Consider the following 12,114-nt stretch of genomic DNA (forward strand, 5'->3'; position numbering starts at 1 on the left):
TTTGAGGTAGTGTTTCTTATGTTTTGTTTGGTTGTTTCCATGGATTTCTTGTTGTATTTGATGACTATGAACAACTAAACCCCAAGGTCACCGGATGTAGGTGAACCTTGGGGGTGAACTTGTGCTTGTATGGATGTTTGGTTCTTTCTATTGTATTTTGGCTTATTTGTGATCATTGCTTGGTGTATTTGAATGCTTTGGTATGCATGAGAACTCGGTGTATCAATTCTTAGGTAATGCTAGGTTGCATGACCATTGCCCTAGTGTTAGACTCACCAAGCTTGGAAGGGAAACACGTATAAATACACCGTGACCATGGGGTATTTATACCCCTCCAATTATAGGGTTAAGTATTAGCTTGTATTCTGACCTTAACTTGAGAAAACCACCTTTCCCATTGCAATCGTAGGAGGATTTGGGCGGAAAAGATTGCGTATCCAATACTCATACCGGATTAGGGGTCAATTGCCGTGACCATCGGGTTCACCTAATCTAGGGTTTTCTCTATCCAACTAGCCATTTGCATGTTAGTTCTGGCACCCTGCACACTTTAGTAGCCCCTGAGAGGATCCTCATCCGCGACCGCTTTCTTTCCTTGATTATCCCCAATATCTTGCCTTCATTGTTAGCATTTTATTTGCATTTTACTTGTTTATTGGTTTTATCACTATCACATTCAAACTTGGAGGTTAAACAACATAGCGAAGAGGAAGTAAGAGTAGCTTCTCGGGCCCTTGGGAATACGACCCCCTCGTGCTCGCACGAGGGGTATTACTTTGCGATCCCGTACACTTGCGGGGAACCAATCAGCATGACACGTTCAAATCCATCGACTTTGGTTACAGTAAATAGTGAAATCGAAAGAACCTTGCATCAGAGATTGAGAGAAGTCGGTGAAGGGGTGGGTGCACAAAACATTAAAATTGAGGATAGAGAATTTTCAATCATGGCCGAAGAGCGACGCACTTTATTCTAATATGAAAGACCTCAATACACGGGTGATGACTTTAATGTTCAAGCACCAATCATGGCATCTATTAATTTTGAAATTAAAGCAAGTATAATTGGCATGATCCAAAACTCAGTTCAATTTAATGGCCTTGCAAATGAGGATGCACATGACCACCTTTCCCGGTTCCTCCAAATTTGTTCTTCATTTAAGATTAATTGGGTGTCGGATGATGCTTTTCGATTGAGGCTATTTCCATTTAGCTTGAGAGACGGGGTATATCGTTGGCTTACATATTTATGAAAGATTCAAGGATCTCCAGGGTCAATAAAAACATGGAAGGATATGGCTGAGAAATTCATTGGGAGGTATTTTCCAACAAGCAAAGCGGCCAAATTGAGACAGGAAATTCCGGCCTTCAAACAAGGGGAATCCGAAACATTGTTTGAAGCATATGAAAGATTCAAGGATCTCCTTAGAAGGTCCCCCATCATGATTTTTCTTCATGGACGGGAGTATAAATCATCTACAATAGGCTAAACTATGCTATTCACCAACTCATTGATGCCGCGATGGGTAGATCCCTCAGCAACAAGTATCCTGATGAGGCCAAGCAATTATTCGAGTCTATGGCAAGTAATGAATTACATTGGACCTCAAGAGGATTTTTACAAAAGAATGCTCGAATTTATGAATTGAGTAGCAATGATGCCTTGGCTGCAAAAGTTAATGTGTTAACCTGAAAGCATGATCTTCTTATGGGCAGTAGTTCGAGGTCTGAATCAGTGATGAGTTGTAGCACTTGTGGTGATGGGCATGGAGTAGCCCAATGTCCTATTGCTAGCTCCTCAGTTGCTTCCATTGAAAATGTCGACTATATTGGGGGGCAACGAAATCAAGGAAACTTGTACAGCTCAACTTACGATCCAAAGAACCGCCCAAATTTTGCATAGAATCAAGGTCAACAACAAAGAGGTGCACCATCCCAAGGATCTTAATTTCAGGACCGGCTATTGAGAAGAAATTTACTACTGAAGAGGTTCTTACCAAGTGCATGCTCAGTACTAATTCAAAATTTAATAGCATAACCAGTAGTATGGATACACAATTTAACAAGGTGAATACTCAGCTCACTCAGCATGTCGAACAGTTCTGTGAGATAGGTTCTATTTTGAGAAACCTCCAGGCTTCTAAAAAATCACTTGAGCATCAAGTGGGGAAACTCACCAAGGCAAATTCTGAGTGGCCCTTTGGTTGTCTTCCTTGTAACATGGAAGACTATCCAAGGGAACACTTGAAGGCCATTACCCTTAGAAGCAGGAAGCAAGTTGAGACAAGGGTCAAAGTTGAGCCAAGAGTCAAGGAAAGTGGGGTAGCCTTTGAGGAAGACCCTAAGTTAGCTGAAAAAACCATTGAAGGAAACAATCAGGGAAGAAATGATAAGCCCCAAAAACAATGACTGTCGAAATCATCCCAATACAAGCCTCCAAATCCCTTATCCAGCCAGTCTGAAGCAAGACAAGGAGGATGTTCAATTTAAAAGATTCATCAACATTGTCAAACAACTCCAACTAAACATTTCGATAGTTGAAGTATTGACCTAAATGCCTAAATATGCCAAGTTTTTAAAAAAGCTCCTTACAAAAAAGAGAATATTGGAGGAAGAAGGCAAGGATGCACTCACTGGGAATTGCTCAGCCATTATAAAAAGGAAGCTCCCACAAAGGTTGAAGGATCCGGGAAGCTTCATAATCCCATGCATGCTTGAAGGAGGAATCCAAGAAAATGCTCTAGAAGATTCGGGGGCTAGCATAAATGTCATGCCCAACACAATGAATTTGAATTTAGGCTTGGATGAGTTAAGGCACACGAGTATGACTTTACAATTGGCAGATCGATCAATAAGAAAACCTCTTGGGATTGTTGAAGATGTGATTATGCGAGTGGACAAATTTAACTTTCTTGTGGATTTTGTCATCATGGATATCGATGAGGATGTGGAGATACCATTGGTTCTTCGCCAACCATTCCTTAGCACCTCGGGTGCCCTAATTGATTTAAAAGGAGGGAAATTAACATTGAGAGTCGGAGAAGAGGAAGTGGTGTACACTTTATCAGCTGCCATGAAACACTCTTTAGACCATGATGTCACACTTTACTTCATTGATGAAACTGAGAGGTTAATTTCTAATTGTGTGTAGGAGGTGCTCTCGATAAATCCTTTGGATGAGTATTTGGGAGACTTAGAGAATGAAAAACAAGAAGAAGCCCACTACCATCCTCAAATTCACAACTTAAAGCAACCAAATGAGAAGGCGACCTGTACCAATGCTAAAGAAAAAGTAAAAAAGGAATAAATGTTGAAGAAAATGTGGAGGGAAATTCATGGGAGAAAAAAGAAAGGTACCAAGCCTCATCATCCCACACCTCAAGGAGGGAAGGTAAATTTTTTACCCCTCTCTACGCATGAACAATTCGAAGTCTTTTCATTGTTGTCATTGAATTTTCCGAGAAGAAACAACACTCCGAAGGCAATTGGGGGTGGCGTCAAACTTTTTGAACCCTCGTGTGGTAAGTAATAAGGTACGTCAGGCTAGTGACGTTAGACAAGCGCTTCTTGGGAATCAACCTAAGCATTCGGGGGTATTCTCTGGCATTTTTTGTTTTCTAGGTCTTAGTTCATCTCTATTTTTGTATTTCTTAGGTTTGTTTGTTTTTTGAATAAGTTCATCCTCACACACATTGCACATTGCTTTCATCGATTTTATTATGGTGTAATCATGCCCTTCTTGAGAAACTCGTATTGTAGTGTCAATTCATGCGCTAGATCGTGGTTTTATTCATTTCATTCATTTTTGGAGAAGTTTTAAAGATTTCCATATCATTATTTCATCATTCAGAGTAGGACTTCGGTGTTTAGTGAGCAAATTGTAGTCATATGGCCATCCACAACCCGTATGGAGGCCGTCTATGCCATTTGAGGCACCATACAGGGCCTCGACTCTGCCCCATGCGGCCACCATACGGGCTGCATGGGGCCGTCTGCCCCCCATCTAGAACACCTGAGAAGGTTTCTCGGGTATGCGGCCCCCCGCATGGGGGCCACATGGCCCAGTTCTTGCCCTATAGCTCTCTCTCTCTTTAATAAGTGCTTGTGCGATAAGAATACGAAGTGCTCTTTCCTTGTGTTGAGCATTACTTTTCTCGGGTTTTAACGCTAATATGGGTGTATTTATGTTACTGTCATGCTGGTAGGGTTGTGAGGCTAATTATGAGAGAAAGAAGCCAATATGGGTCATAATACACTAATTTGGAGGAAATATTGCTAAGGTTCAAACACGAAGACATAGGTAAGGTTCCAGATGTAGGAATGTGTGCCAACCTCCTCGTACTCGGGTTAGCACAACTATTTGGAGGGGTATAAGGGCAGTCACATTCAAGTATTCCGACTTGTGCATATAGAACAAGATCTCCACCAACATGTCCGTTATTAAAAAAGCAAGGCGATCCACGACATAAATGCGTGCCCGTTTGCGTTACCATGATGAAAGTATAGATTCAGGAGTATTTCAGGCCAGTACTGTAGCAGGGTATTGTAGAAAATGCTATAGCAAAAATACAACAGCAGCACTATTTACAACCGCCCGAGAAAATCAGAAAACAGAGAATCCACACAGGCGTGTGGAAATTCCACACGCCAGTGTGAAAAATCCACAGGGACGCCCACATGGGCATGTGGATTCTCGATTCCAGACCTTTAAAAGCCGATTTTAGCCGCGATTTCAGCATTCTTTTCTCAATCTTTTCCCCAACTTGAGAGAGGGCGGCGTCTAAAGTTTTGAGAGGTATTGGCTAGGGCTTTGGAGAGGTTCTATGGCTTTGACATCATGCCCCGTTTGGAAGAACGTTAATGGGAGAGCTTTTGTCGGCAACGATCTGGCGAGGTGTATCCTAGGCCGGACAAAGGGACCCTAACGAGGGGGTTTTCTATGGACGCTTTGTTTTTACATTTGATTTCATTGATTGTATCTAGCTCCATGGATAGATAAACCCCTAGTGGGTACTTGGGTATTTGTGAACCTTAGGATGTATTCGTTTCATTGAATTTCTTTATTATGCTTTCAATTAATTAATGTTTATTGTGAGTTCTAATCTTGGAGACTTGATGGTATGAATACTCCCCTAGAGTGACACTAGGGTTGAGTGTTCTTATTGGTAACTCTTGAGAGTGAGTGACACACCATGAGAGTTAGACAAAGCTAGATTGGAGAGGGTTGAGAGGGTGAGTAGAGAGATAGCGGAGCGTCCCCTTTCCCCTCCGGTGTGATTTATCCTACCCCCAAGTTCCAAGAGTTCTTTGCTGCCATAGTAGAGTGAATGGGGTAAGGGATGACCTTCTGTTCACGTCGTGGATCGCTTTGCTTCTTTCATGACGGACAAGTTGGTGGAGATCTTGTTCTATGTGCATAAGTCAGAATGCTTGAGTGTGACTGCCGTTGTACCCCTCCAAATGGTTGTGCTAACTCAAATATGAGGAGGTTGGCACATACTCTAGAATCTCGCACCAGACCTATGTCTTCGCGTTTGAACCTTAGCAAGATTTCCTCCAAAATTGGTGCATTAAGATCCACATTGGGTTCTTTCCTTCGTACACGGCCTCACAACCCTACCTGCACGAAAGTAACATAAAAACACACATATTAATGAAAAAAACCGAGAAAAGTAATGCTCAACATATGGAAATAATGCTTCGAATTCATATCACACAAGCACTTATCAAACTCCCCCACACTTAAGCTTTTCTTTGTCCTCAAGCAAAAATTAAATATTCTGTGCATAGATGATGGAAATATTGGAAGTGCTTGTCCTTAGGTTCACCAAAGTCTACAGAGAAAGCATTCTACAAGTAAGGGAAATTTCAACATTAAATATAAAAAATCAAAGCTCTAGCTAAAAACTTGAATAAAAAAGGACAACAAACTCACTCAAAACAACCCAAGGAAAAAATCGTGTCTCTTGGAATTCTGTACATCCACACGAGCGTGTGGAAATTGCCCACGCCCGTGCGCCTCATTACAAGAAAGCCATAGGGGCGTACACACGCCCCTGTGCGCTCTCGGGAAAACACTCCTTTGACTCTAACTTCTCTCGCACGAGCGTGTGGTAAATACCCACGCCCGTGCGCCCGACCCAAAGGGGTAGCCGCACGCCCCTATGGCTTCCCTGAACATCTGAGAAAATTTCCAAGTGTTCTACACACCCGTGCGGAAATTCCACACGGGCGTGGACATGCACATGCCCAATTCGCAGGGGCAGCCACGCGCCCCTGTGTTTTCTCGGGATGGAGAGAACTCCTCTGAAAAATTTCGCACGGGCATGTGGAAATTACCCACGCCCATGTGTGGTTCACAATGTCGCCCACAGGGGTGAGTCCACGCCGCTGTGTGCTCTCGCGATAATCCTCCCAACTCTGTAGGAATTCACACACCCGTGCGGAAATTACCCACGGGCATGTGACATTCGCATGGTCGTTCACAGGGGCAGCCGCAGGCCCCTCTGCCTTCTCTGGATGAGCTCGCAATACATATACACGGGGGGTGTGGAAATTCCACACGCTAGTGCGTTTCCACTGGATGCCTTAGAAAAACCTGCAGGCTCTCCAGAAAATCTCTGAACATGTTTACACACTCAGAGCCTACCCTATTATGCAAATTTTACCAATGAAAAACATGAAATAGAGCTCAAACGACCAAACTTCGCCAATTCCACATGAAAACACACGATGACTTTAAAAAATAAACCCTCAATAAAATTGCAGCACAAGCATCTAAAAATCAAGACACCAACACTCCACAATTTATTCATGCAAAACACTACATTATTCAACTAAGAAAAACAGAAAACACTTGGGTTGCCTCCCAAGAAGCGTTTGTTTAACATCACTAAGCTTGACGTACCTTATCTTACCTCACGGGGGTTCATAGATGAAGGTTGCCCTCTTACCCATGACTTGAAAGCTAGATGAGCACAATCTATTCAAAATAGAGGGTGTATTATCGGGCTTGGGACCACCTAGCAATGATTCATCTAACTCCTTCCATTTACGGATGTCTCCAACAGCCTTGGAGTGTTTCCGGTGGCGTCTCCTAGCCCTCTCCACTTTCCGGAGCACCTTCTTCAGGATCCCCAGGGTAGATGGTACTTCTTCCGTCGATCCAAGCATCACTACATCTTCATGTCTCTCCTCTTGGTCGAACAAACCTTCATACGGATACGGATTGAACATTTCCTACATGTATTCATCAATAATGTCATCAGTAGTATCTAGAAAGTATAAAGTATCATCGAAATCAAGAGAATGCCGCATGGCATCAGCAAGGCGGTATGTGAGCTTGTCATCTCCAACTCTTAATGTGAGCTCTCCGCCGTCCATATCAATCAATGCTTTGGAAGTCCGCAAGAACGGTCTCCCAAGTATCAAAGGTACATCTGCATCCTCATTGACGTCTAGCACTACAAAGTCAACCTGAAAAATGAACTTGTCCACCTTGACAAACACGTCTTCAATGATGCCTCTCAGATGTCGCACTGTTCCATCTGCTAGTTGCAAAGTCATCCGAGTTGGCCTAGGCTCGCCCAAACCTAGCTTTTGAAAGAAGGTGTATGCCATAATATTGATACTGGCCCCTGAGTCCGCCAATGCTATTTCCTCACCTAGATTGCTAATATTACACGGAATGATGAAGCTTCCTTTGTCTTTCTTCTTGTTCAGCATGTTCTTTTACAATACTGCCGAGTATGAAGCATCTAAAACCACTGAAGCACTTTCCTCCAACTTCCTCTTGTTAGTCAATAAATCTTTAAAGAAATTCACATACTTGGGCATTTGGGCCAATGCCTCAACAAAAGGAATATTGATGTGGAGTTGCTTGAACAAACTCAGGATTTTCATGTACTGTTCATCCCCTTGGTCATTTTTCAATCTAGAGGGATAAGGGATTCTTGGCTTGAAAGGTGGAGGTGCCACCTCTTTCTCTTTGCTTGTTCCCTCTTCCACCTCTATAACCTCGGGTGCGTGTTCTTTTGGCTTCTCACTCGGAAGCCTACCTTCAACCTCACACCCACTTCTCAAAGTAATCGCCTTCACGTGCTCTCTAGGGTTGGTTTCTGTATTGCTTGGCAAGCTTCCATGTGGCCTTTCAGAGAGAGACTTCGCAATTTGCCCCACCAGATTTTCAAGGTTATGCAAATAGGCGGTGTGGTTGCGAAGTGTAGCCTCGACTGATTCAAACCTTGTATTTGCAGATTGCACAAATCGAGTCAAGTGCTTCTCTAAGTCATTCATTCGGGTTTCCAAACCTGAGACTTTGTTTTCCACCTGAGGGGCTTGTTGTTGTTGTTATTGTTGTTCGAAACCCGGTGGCCCCATGGCCTTTTGTGGACCCTGATTACTCCATGAGAAATTGGGATGATTCTTCCAACCTGAATTATAGGTATTGCTATATGGATTTCCTTGAGGCCTCATGCCATTACCTACAAAATCAACGTTCTCCACTGAAGAAACATCACCGATAGAGATCGGGCAATCGGAGGGAGCATGTCCTCCACCACAGCCGGTGCAATTAGTAATGGCCGCCACTCTATTTGAAGTTAGAAGATCTAACTTCTTACTCAAATTTTCCACTTGAGCCGCCAATGAAGTTACCACATCTATTTCATGGAGACCGGCCACCTTTTTCTTCTTCCTAGCATTCCATTGGTAGCTGTTTAACCACATTTCCTTAATTAACTGACGGGCCTCATCGGTGGTCTTGCTACCTAAGGTACCTCCTGCTGCCGCATCCAAGAGTTGCCTTGTACTTGGATTCAAACCGTTGCAAAAGGTCCAAAAATCATCCACTCCGGAAATCCGTGTTGCGGGCACTTTCTCAAGAGTTCCTTGAACCTTTCCCATGTCTCGAATAGAGACTCTAATCCCAACTGAACAAAGGATGAGATCTCATTCCTAAGCTTTGTAGATTTTTCGGGAGGGAAATAACGGGCAAGAAAAGCTTCTACCATCTCCTCCCATGTGGAGTCGATGCTCTAGGTAATGAGTGTAGCCACTACTTCGCTCTCCGCTTTAGGGAAAATGGGAAGGCTCTCAACTTGATGGCATCATCAGTTACTCCGTTTATCTTTAGCATATCACACACCTTGAGAAAACTCTCTATATGACTGTTTGGATCATCATCGGCTAAACTGTTGAACTGTGCGGATTGCTGCAACATGTGGATGAATGCCAGCTTCAACTCAAAGTTCTGAGCTGTAATCGGGGGATGCACAATACTCGATTGTGTCCCCAACACTGAAGCTCTGGCGTAATCGGATAATGTTCGCTGTTGCTCATTCTATTCTTCCATGTTTTCAGATCCTTCCACTTCTAAATCAGCTAAATTAGATTGTTCTTACATAGGCTCTTTCCCATTTCTTCTAAGTGTATGTTCAAGCTCAAGATCTCCTTCAATCAATATTGAGGGATTCCCTCAGGTCATAACCTGGAGCTGCACCCAAAAAGAAAGAAAAAGAAATCAGAACGATGATTGAATAAGAAGATATGAAACATAATGTATGGTGAAATAGCTAAGAAAACAAAGTGCAAAGTATCTCTAAACGCCTACTCCCCGGCAATGGCACCAAAAACTTGACAAGGTCCCCTTGCGTATATCCCGCAAGTGCACGGGTTTGTCGAAGTAATAATCTTGGATGAGCGGGTATTGAATCCACAGGGAGTAGGGAGTAAAAACACTTAATCCGCTTCTTAGCTATGTGAAAGATCAATAGTGATAAGTGTGACAATGATTCAATTCTCAAAAGTAAAAGCAAGATGTAAGAGAGCACGAGGTAAAGGAGGAGGTAAGGCAATCGATAAAAATGGGGTACTCGGATAAAGCTCCGCCTAGGATAATTGTTTCAAGTGCAAGAACCCTCTATTATGCTTCCTAATCGATGCAATGGTGAGTCGTGGAAATCCTTAAATACATAGTCCCAAACCTAAGGTGAACTATGCCTAACTCTACACATGTCCCGGAGGAGAGATTAGATAACCTCTCAACCTCGCGCTCAAATAGAGTTGCAATAAGCTCTAGGGATTCCAAGTGATAAATCTCTTCCTAATTATAGGCCTAACGCTTTGGTCCAGGTGGAAGGTTCCTAACCACAATTAAGCCCTAGATACTAAGATCACCTCAACGCTTCACTCCGTTGCACGCACAACTAAGCCCCAGCGGAGGGTCATCCCTTAGACCATTCACTCTATTATGGCCGAAAAGAACTTGAGGAACGGAGGTATAATCTATCATGTCGGAGGGGAAAGGAGACGCTCCTGTACCTCTCGACTCACCCTCTCAACCCTCTCCAACATAGCTTTGTCTAACGCTCGTGGTGTGTCACTCACTCACAAGGTTAACAACAAGAACTCTCAACCCTAGTGTCACTCTAGGGGAAATGTTCATACAATCAAGCATTCAAAGTTGGAACACACAATAAACATCAATTAATTGAAAGCATAATAAAGAGATTCAATGAAACAAATACATCCTAGGGTTCACAAATACCCAAGTACCCACTAGGGGTTTAGCTCTCCATGGAGCTAAGTACAATCAAAGAAATAGAATGTAAAAGCAATGAATCCATAAAGAAACCCCCTCGATGGTCGTGTTGATGGTCTTGGGGAAAGTCCTCTACTCATCGTCCAAGGATTCCCTTGTCCGGTATAGGATACGCCTTGACAGAAGCTCCCCTACCAACCTTCTTCCTAAGGAATGATGATGTCAGAGCTAGAGAACCTCTCTAAAACGTTAGCCAATACCCTCAAAACCCTAGCCAAAGCCTTCTCTCAAGTTAGGGAAAAGATGGAGAAAAAAATGCTGAAATTGGGGCTGAATCGGCTTTAAATAGGGCTGGAATCGGGCGACCACAAGGGCCTGTGGATTTTTCAGACGCCCATGTGGAATTTCCACACAGGCGTGTATAATTTCCACACACCCGTGTGGCTTCTCTGAATTCCTATTTTCTTGGCCGGCTGTGAACAGTGCTGCTACATCACTTTCACTACAGTGTTCTGCTATAGTACCTGGCCTAAAATACTTCCTGAGTCCATACTTTCATCGAGGTGACACAAACGGGCACACGTTCACGTCGTGGATAACTTTGCTTCTTTGATGATGGACAACTTGGTGGAGATCTTGTTCTATGTGCATAAGTCGGAATGCTTGAGTGTGACATCCCTTGTGCCCCTCCAAATGGTTGTGCTAACTCAAATACGAGGAGGTTGGCACACACTCTAGCTTCTCGCACCCGACCTATGTCTTCGCATTTGTTTTTAGCAAGATTTCCTCCAAAATCGGTGCATTAAGATTCACATTAGCTTCATTCCTTCGTACTCGGCCTCACAACCCTACCTGCACGAAAGTAACATAAAAACAAACATATTAATGAAAAAACCTGAGAAAAGTAATGCTCAATATAAGGAAAGAATGCTTCGGATTCATATCACACAAGCACTTATCAGTACTGTAGCAGAAATTACTGTTCACGTGCCCGCGTGGAAATTCTAGCAGTCCATGCGGGCGTGTGGAAAATCCATACGGGTGCGTGGGAGCACATGACAGGCGCGATCTGAAGCTATAAATACAAAGTTTGGCCGATTCTAAAGGGACTTTTTGCTAAGCTTTGAGCATAAAATTAGAGAGAAAGGCGGTTAGGGTTGGAGGAGAAGGGCTTCGCCGATTGAGAGTGAGTTCTTCACCAACTTTGATAGGTTCCTTCGACGTCATAGCATTGGGAAGCCATTGGCGACCTAGCTTCGGAGAGGAACCCTTCAAGACGTGAAACTACCAATCAAGGTCAATCTGCAGGAATTCGAGTGGGTTTTCTCTATGGGTTTTATTGCTTTTAATTGTATCCATTATTGTTTTGTAACCAGGCCCATGGAAGGCTAAACCCTAGTAGGTATTAGGGCATGTGAACCCTAAGATCTATACTTTGTATTGATTCTCTTAATGCTTCTAGTTAATCCGAGTTGTTTTGAGTTTTAATCTTGTGATTTAATTGCTTAATAGTGTTGTTAATCTTTGTGGTTGATTTACATTGCTTGATTTAATGCTTTGATGTGAGAGGTCTCC

At 43.2% G+C, this 12,114-nt stretch overlaps 2 non-coding genes across 2 annotated transcripts; one reads left to right on the forward strand and one right to left on the reverse strand.

Moving 5' to 3' along the window:
• Nucleotides 1-1,342: 1,342 nt before the first annotated feature.
• LOC120268422 lies at nt 1,343-1,448 on the reverse strand. The gene has a single exon (XR_005538941.1). It is a non-coding gene; the product is annotated as a small nucleolar RNA R71 (small nucleolar RNA).
• Nucleotides 1,449-8,855: 7,407 nt separating this feature from the next.
• On the forward strand, nt 8,856-8,962 carry LOC120266393. Its single transcript, XR_005538157.1, has one exon. It is a non-coding gene; the product is annotated as a small nucleolar RNA R71 (small nucleolar RNA).
• The last annotated feature ends 3,152 nt before the right edge of the window (nt 8,963-12,114 follow it).

This window comes from Dioscorea cayenensis, chromosome 1 (genome assembly GCF_009730915.1).
Source record: "Dioscorea cayenensis subsp. rotundata cultivar TDr96_F1 chromosome 1, TDr96_F1_v2_PseudoChromosome.rev07_lg8_w22 25.fasta, whole genome shotgun sequence".
Taxonomy (NCBI): domain Eukaryota; kingdom Viridiplantae; phylum Streptophyta; class Magnoliopsida; order Dioscoreales; family Dioscoreaceae; genus Dioscorea; species Dioscorea cayenensis.